The 8415-nt window shown below is 47.0% G+C and overlaps 1 pseudogene; it reads left to right on the top strand.

The window, feature by feature from the left end:
* The first annotated feature begins 4152 nt into the window (after nucleotides 1-4152).
* LOC114200680 (F-box only protein 27 pseudogene) lies at nucleotides 4153-5108 on the top strand (annotated as a pseudogene).
* Nucleotides 5109-8415: the final 3307 nt, after the last annotated feature.

Here is an 8415-nt window from a genome sequence, read left to right as displayed (position 1 = left end):
AAGAGATGAGCGCCTTAGCCCAGAAGATCCTGGATGGATAAAAAAGCCACATTCATTTGGGATAACTACAGATATATGAATATAAAATATAAATCAAGTAAGATTACTGTATTGATATTAAATTCTTGGATGTAATAATGGCACTGTGGTTATGTAAGAGAGTGTCCCGTACTTAGGAGATACACACTGAACTACTCATAGGTGAGGAGTCATGATACCTAAAGTTACTTTCAAATGGTTCAGAAAAAGATGTGCCGATCTGGGTGTGTGTGTGTGCACGTGAGAGCGCATGTATATACGTTTATATACATATACATAAATGTATACATATACATATATAAAGGGGGATGGGGGAAGAGAATATGTAAAATGTTAGTCAATCTGGGTATATATGAACATTTCTTGTACAATCTTTTAGTTTACTGCATTTTTTCAAATTTTCAAAATAGAATACTGGATAGACAATTGTTAAAAATATATGCATACAGGGGTGCCTGGGTGGTTCAGTCGGTTGAGTGTCCAACTCTTGACTTTGGCTCAGGTCTCAAGCTCCACGGAGGGTTCTGTGCTGGGTGTGGAGCCTGCTTAAGATTCTCTCTCTGCCTGGGCACCTGGGTGGCTCAGTCATTAAGCGTTTGCCTTTGGCTCAAGTCATGATCCCAGCATCCTGGGATTGAGTCCCACATCGGGCTCCCTACTCAGCAGGAAGCCTGCTTCTCCCTCTCCCACTCCCCCTGCTTGTGTTCCCTCTCTCGCTATCTCTCTCTCTGTTGAAAAATAAATAAAATCTTAAAAAAAAAAAAAAGATTCTCTCTCTGCCCTTACACACACACACACACACATACACACACACACACACACAATTAATCCTTGAACAATGCAAGGGTCACAGACACAGACCCCCGTGCATTCGAAAATCCATGTATAAATTTTGACTCCCCAAACATTTAATAGCCTATTGTTGATCAGAGTCTTACCAAAAACAAAGTCAATTAACACGTATTTTGCATATTAATATGTATCATAGACTGGATTGCGACAATAAAGTAAAGTGGAAATGTTATTAAGAAAAGAAAATGTGAGGCACCTGGGTGGCTCAGTTGGTTAAGTGTCTGACTCTTGATCTCAGCTCAGGTCTTGAACTTACAGTCGTGAGTTTGAGTCCTGCAATGGGCTCCATGCTGGGCATGAAGCCTACATAAAAATAAAAATTAAAAAAATAAAAATAAAAATAAAAATAAAATAAAGTAAAATAAAATAAAATAAAATAAAAATAGGGATGCCTGGGTGGCTTAGTTGGTTAGGTGTCCAACTCTTGGTTTCAGCTTGGGTCCTAATTTCAGGGTCCTAGGATCAAGTCCTGTGTTGGGCTCTGTGCTCAGTGGGGAGTCTCCTTGAGGATTTCTCTCCCTCTCCCCCTCCCCCCACTCATTCACTCTCTCTCAAATAAATAAAATTCTTTAAAAAAGAAAAAGAAAATGTTGCTACAAAAATCATAAGGAAGAGAAAATACATTTACAGTACTGTTCTGTGTCTATAGGAAAAAATCCACATTTGTAAGTGGACCTGCGAAGCTCAAACTTGTGTAGTTCAAGGGCCAACTACATTTATAAAGCTATTACAAGAGCTAAGACTGGACTGGAAAAAGAGAAGTGCGCTTTAGATAATGACAGAAGGGAGGTAACTAGGGAGAGCTGATGGCTGGAGCATGGGATTTGGGGGTGGTAGCTGGTTTGCACAGAACCACTCCTGGCCCAAAGGTGACAATTGTGTATATTTATCAAATGAATGAAAGAGTTAAACAGCATCGTTTATGCAGAGAACTGCAAGCAGATCAGACCAAAGTGAGCATAAGGTTTATGTTAAGGAGCAAGAGCCGATTTGGCTATACAGGCAGGGGTTCTGTCATGGAGGCCTTTGTATATTCTGCCAAGGTCCTGGGACTTTATCCTGTGGGCGACGGGAGCCACGAGCAGGAGGCAATGTGGTCAGATTAGCATCTAGAGGGACCACCCTGGCAGTCAGGTGTCATGTAGAGTGATGGAGCACAGACCTCAAGGCAGGAGACAAGGGTACCAGTCAGGATGCCTTTGGCTCCCTTAAACACAAAGCTGAGTCTAACTGGCTGAATTTATCAAGAGACTTTTTATCCAACATAGCTGCAAGCTCTGAAATGACAGGCAGCAGATGTGGTTGATTCAGTGGCTCAAAAATGTAACTACGGACCCAGGTTCCACCCTCTCTGCACTCTACCATTCTCTGTGGGGCTCTGCCTGCAGACTGCCTTTCCTCATCTTTACAGGACGGCTGTAGCAGCTCCCAGAGTGATGTGTGGACACAGTGAAGACCACAGACAGAAGGGAGCCGTTCCTTCTTTGGTCTCTCTCAGCAAGGAAAACTTTTCCAGAAGCTTCCCAGCAAACACTGCCTCACATCCCACTAGCCCAGATTGAATCACAAGCCCATTTCAAAACCAATCACTGTCAAGAGAACAAGATTACATGTTTGGCTCGGAATAAGAATTTATACACAGAGGGAATGAACTACGATGAATCATCACTTAAAACACTTGGGAGCCTAGTGGTCCAGGCAAAAGATGCTGGAAGCCTAAACTAAGATAATGGTGGCAAAGAATGGAGAGATGAGAACGGATTCATGATTTATGTAGGAAGTTATGTTGGTACAATCTGGTGGTGGACTGAAGGTGGAGGAGGAGGAAAGGGGGAAAATGACACCCTCTTCTATAATTCCAGCTTGGATGAATGGGGGGGAAGGAAGTGCCATTAACTTAGGTAAGGTACCCACGAAGAGAGCAGAGGGTTTGGGGAAAAGGTGTTTTGGGACATATTCAACTGGAAGTGCCTGTGGGCTTCAGAATAAAGGTCTTGGGCAGTGAGCAGAATTTAGGACTCAAACCGTATCCCGCCCCCCAAAAAAAAAAGTATCCCACACAGGTGGCCCATACTCAGCCATGGCTCTCAAACAGGCTTTGGTCTCTACAGACATTTTTGAACCAATATTTAATCACTGAGAGATTCCAAATAGGATTATATATTTCTGGTTTCTCTGGAAAATCTGGCAACACTGGTCCTAAATTGCTGCCTGTCAATAGTTGGTGGAGGCCAGTAGCAGCCATTCTCTTTAGCTAGAATAAGAGGTTCTCTGGCCTGCCACACTCACCCACTATCCCTCTGCCTTTACCTGCTTGGCCCTGAAGTCTCCAACCAATACCCGGGAAAGAGGCCTGAGCTGCAGAAACACATCTGGTAGTCACTGGTATTTAGATGGTGGTCAAAGACCTCACTGCGGATGCCATCACCCAAAGAGAAAGTGGAATGAAGTAGGTCAAGGAGGTAATCCTGGAGCCATCAGTGTTTTAGAAATGGAGGAAGAGAAATTCACGCTGGAGAGAAAAACAAAGAAACTGGAGCGGAGCAAGTGAGCGTGAAGTCTCAAGAGCTAAGAGAGGAGAGCAGAAGTTGGAGGGAGGGCTCTCCTGCGCCACATGCAACAGGACGTCCAGGGCAGGATCATAAGGAGACACGACATTGGGGAAGTAGGTCGTGGGCGACCCAGGAGCCTAGCTGTGTGGCACAGTGAGGGAAGAGGCAGACAGCATGATGTGCATGGGCTGCTCAGGTGAGAAAGGAGGAGTAAAGCCGGATTAAACTAGAGAGGCCATGGGGTCAAGGCACGGTCCCTTGGCAGGATCAGAGACACCTGGACATTGTAAAGTGAAAAAGAAGCCAGGAGTAAGATGAAGGCCGTAGAACTCTAACAGAGGGATGAACAACAGAACCAAGTCCAAAAGGAGGTAGTGGGGGCAAAAGGGTGAGACAGGTGGCTGGATTCACTGCAAAAATGAGAGGACTCCAAGGCTAGTGGATTGGAGGTGATGATAAATCTGGAAGCAGATGGCTGTGTTCAAAAACTTGAGAGCTGAGGTGCCTCGTGGCACCCCAGCCCGGAATCTGCTTGAGATCCTCTCCCTCTGCTCCTCCCCACCCCCAACCCTGTTTGCGCATTCTCTCTCTCTCTCTCTCTCTCTCTCTCTCTCTCAAATAAATAAATTAAATAAATCTTAAAAAAAAAAAAGAAATTTGAGAGCTAAGTCATCATGGAGCCTGGCGCTGGTGGGGGGTGGGGGGGTGCATGGCAGTAGGGGGGATCCATGGGTTCAGGGACACACCAGCCCAGGACCCCCAACCAGAGCCGGAACCCGAGGAGGTGCTAGGCCTGAGCCGACTGCCACCTGAGCTGCTCCTGGTGGTGCTGAGCCACGTGCCCCCATGCACGCTGCTGGGGTGCTGCTGCCAGATATGCAGGGGCTGCCACATCCTGGTGGACAACCAGGCCCCGTGGCCACTCATGCTGGCCCAGGACCACCGCGCTCTGTTGCTGCTGGACCACAGCGGCCTCTACTTCTGTGAGAAAGCACAGATGGACAGATGCAACCTCAGGTGTAACCCATGCGGCCAAGAAGGCCTCCGGAAATGGATGGTGCAGCATGCTGGAGATGGCTGGGTGGTGGAGGTGAACAAGTCAAGAGTGGCTAGAGCTCCCCTGCAGAGCTGCTTTGTGTCTTCCTTCAGCGGATGTGGCAAGAAGCAGGTCTTAGACCTGGAGGAGCAGGGTGTGTGGCCAGAACTGCTAGATGGTGGCAAGATTGAGATTTGTCAACCAGACAGTCCTGAGTAAATTCTCTGCTAGGCTTGATCCCGACCAGCAGTGGAACAACAACGTCCGCTTTCAGGTCACTCACGTGTTCTCCATCAAGATGGGCCGGCCACTTTGCGTCTTTCGAACTGTGGGGCCAGGACATGCAGTTCTGGGCTGGTTGCTACGGAGCCCGTGTGATCAAATGCAGGGTGATTGTGCGAGCCTGTGTGTCTTACTCAAGGGCTGTACTCGCAAAACGACCTAACTGGGACCTTCTAGCACCTGGGATCATTGGCCAGGGCATGTACCATCCTGGGTACTCATTAACCAAGGGCATGTACCATCCTGGGTACTCCAGAGTCCATTCAAGGGTTCTGCTGGGCACCTTCTTCAGCTTCTGGAAACTACTACAAGAAAGTTCTTCCATCGGATCTACCTACTGCTGTTGAAGGGCAGTCCCTCCCCTTTTGGGGTGTGGAGAGGCAACAGGTGAGCACAGAGGAACGCTGGTCCTGGAGAGGGCTCTTCGCCCTCCCCCACTGAGGCCCTCTGATTCAGCCTCAGTCCCCTCTGGCCTTGTCTCCTCGTGTGTCTGCTTCAGGAACTTCATCGGTCCCTTGAGGGAAGACCTCTCACCTCTGAAGCAGAATCTCATCCTTAGAGCTGGGACAATCCCAGCCACCTTGGGTGACAAACTTAACCTCCTGGAGCTTCAAGACTGGGACCAGGTCTCATGGCTGAAAGTCAACCCGCTCAAAAAATGTTTAGAGATCCTCAAGAACTCCTGTAATCATGTGGTGTATAAAACTATTTTTTATTTTGAAATTTTTCACAAACATTGAGAGAATAAAATACATCAGCAACAACTACCTGCCAACCACATGTAATAAATTTATTACTTTGCCAAGAAAGAAAGAAAGAAATTTGAGAGCTACTAACTGACCTGGCACAAGGGAGGCCTTAGTAACCCTTCAATGAGATGCTCCAAGGTGCCAATCCTTTTCCATTTGGTATGAAGGATGGGATAGGGTGGGAAGAGTGGAGAGGCCTGTCTCCCCAGCAGCAATGGTAGAAGACAGAGCCAGTTTTCAAGCCCTGGGAAGTGGAGTTCCTACCAGCAGAGAGAAAGAAGCACACACTGGATCATCGTTCTCCTAGGGGAAGGCAGAGGCACCAGCTCCAAGGATGGAGGGGAAGGATTACACCGACATCCACAGCCTCTGGGCCATCTCTGGTGTGCATCCTGGTTTGGAGGAACGTTTGTCCTCTTCTCTATGCTTAACTCACCACAGAAGTGCCTGACATAAAGAAGAGGGCAGTCAGTGTAACTTGACTCACGTAGGGTGTCGACCAGCGACTGTAACACCGATACCTCTGAGGCAAATGAGCACAAGGTTCTGATTGTCGGATGTTACAGTAGGCCTTGGCGCTACCCTTACTCAAGGCCCTCAGGCTTCCTTCCAGGAGGTGTCTGCCAAAACAATTTTGGTAATGAGAAAGCATTTCGTGGTATTTTTCTGAGGAAATGTTCTATCCTGGGGAGTCAGAGAGATGCCAAGGCAATGGATTCCGAGGGCAGCCCACTGTTGAGATCAAGGTTGTCATTGTGACCAACAACACCCTTCCTGGTTTGGGGCTGCAGTGTCCACAGGGCTGCCTGAGGCCCCAGACCTGGGGCTGGGCTTTGGTGGCCCACATTCCATTTCCCACAGTGGGAGCTCTGAGGAGCAGGGAGAGTTTGCCACAACTCACCCTTGCCATCCAAATCAGTGACTTTTACCCTAGATTGTGGGTTAACAGGGACAGAGGTGAGGGGTGACACCTAGTAGCATCAGTGAGCAATCCCCAGCACGCGAGCAGGCAACGGCCTTCCCTCTTCCTTTCCTCACCACATTTTAATAAAATTTCCCAAGCATAATTATTTCAATGTCTGTCTTCTGTGTCTTATTTATTTTATGGTGGAGTTGCTATGAGGCAGAAACAAACAAAAAAACAGAAAGCACTTTTAAAAAATGCAGGAGAAATATGCCCGGACAGGTCACTAACTTGACATTAGGCATCCCCAGAAGAACTAAGATTTAGCTGACATAAAAATCTCATGTCTTAAAAGCTCTCTCTGATCTTAAAAATACTACTGCTCTGGTTACAGCCCTTCCACTGGAAAAAAAAAAAATCAGTATTCTGTAATTCCTTCTACAGACTGGGGGCATTAAAATAGAACCAGGGCTGCAAGAGGGAGGTATGGCAGCGTCATTTCGCCGGTTTTGAATGATGTGCTTCAACCCACCGTGCATTTCCCCAGAGGGGACAGAGAATATCTTTCAAGAACATGCTAAACACCCATCTGTCAGAAACAATTTTTGGGTACTGAGGTGTAGAGATGGAGAAGAGAACACACCATCCCTTGGGGCTCATGCCTGTGCAGAACAGCACTGCCTCTGTCTGATGCCTGTCCTCATTATCTTTGATCACCTGCCCCTGCTTGACAGGCATGGTGCCACCCACCTGCTAGGCTGGGGACACAACAGTCCAGGTCCTCAAGAAGCTCCCCTTGTCCTGGCAGAGCCAGACACCCAGACAATCACATGACAATAGCCCACTGTGAGAAGAACATTGATGAGAACCGAAACCAAACACGACCATTATAGTGGGAAGAGGACACCACTGAGAGCTGAGCTCCTGTACCTCCAAGTCCTGGGGGCTGGTTTCTCATGGGACACAAGAGCCCCCTGGGGCAGGTGACCTTAGCTCCATATTCTTAGTGACACCCAAGGTCACCAGGAGAGCGAGGAGCAAAGCTGGGATTTGAGCTCAGGTTGCTCCAATTTCATGCTCCTTTTATATCGAGCAACACCTCTAGTACCATTCTTTAATTAGAGCCTTTCCTGACTCCCTGAACTGAATGTTACTTATTTGTACCTCTCTCCAGGCAACTGTCTTGGCCTGGAAGGACTGTCATTTGTGTACTCGTCCATTTTACAGGACTGGTGACCTTCAAAGGCAGGAATGGCATTTCTTTACATGTTTTGTGTGTGTATGATTTTTAAGATAAGGTGTGCCTCTCTGATGAGCTGATATGAAGCAGACACCTGAACAAAATGAGAGCAATCCTTGAGGATGATGGGGGACAGGAGACTGGGATGGGGGATATTCCAGGCAGAGGGCACAGAAAAGGCAAAGGCTCTCCATCAAGGGGTAAGTTTGAGAAATAAAACCTCCATCTTACCCCACCCCTTTCGCTCTGTCCCCTGCCTCTGCTTTATTTTTCTTCAAGGCACTTTTCACTATTTGATGCTACATTTATGGACTTATTTGCTTACCATTCATCCCTCATCTACACTCTGAGCTCTGTGAGGACATGGACTTTGTTTTCACTGATCCTCAGAGCCTGGAAGAGATTGGCACACAGAGGAAACTCCACATATATTTGTTTAGAAACATATGAATAAATGTATAAAGCACTATATATTTTTTAAGTTGCACTTTTATTAAGTACTTCTCATGTACAATCACTGAACTAAGCACTTTATATGCATTACTTCATTTACTTCTCACCCAAACCCCATCGCGGCGGCTATTTTTATCCTCATTTTACAGGTGGTGCAAGTGAGGTTAGGTAACTTGCTTCAGATGACTCAACCAGTAAGTGGTGGAGCTGGGATGTGAGCCTAGGTCTGAGCCAAAAGCCTGTAACTTTCCAAGAATATACAATGGGAGAAAGATAATCTCTGTAATAAATGGTGTTGGAAAAAAACT

Source organism: Eumetopias jubatus, unplaced genomic scaffold (assembly GCF_037043125.1).
Source record: "Eumetopias jubatus isolate StellerSeaLion01/CBP00866 unplaced genomic scaffold, mEumJub1_p1.0 scaffold_5, whole genome shotgun sequence".
In the NCBI taxonomy this organism is placed as follows: Eukaryota; Metazoa; Chordata; class Mammalia; order Carnivora; family Otariidae; genus Eumetopias; species Eumetopias jubatus.
The sequence above is the reverse complement of the archived record's forward strand: the minus strand, read 5'-3'. Positions and strand labels throughout refer to the sequence as shown.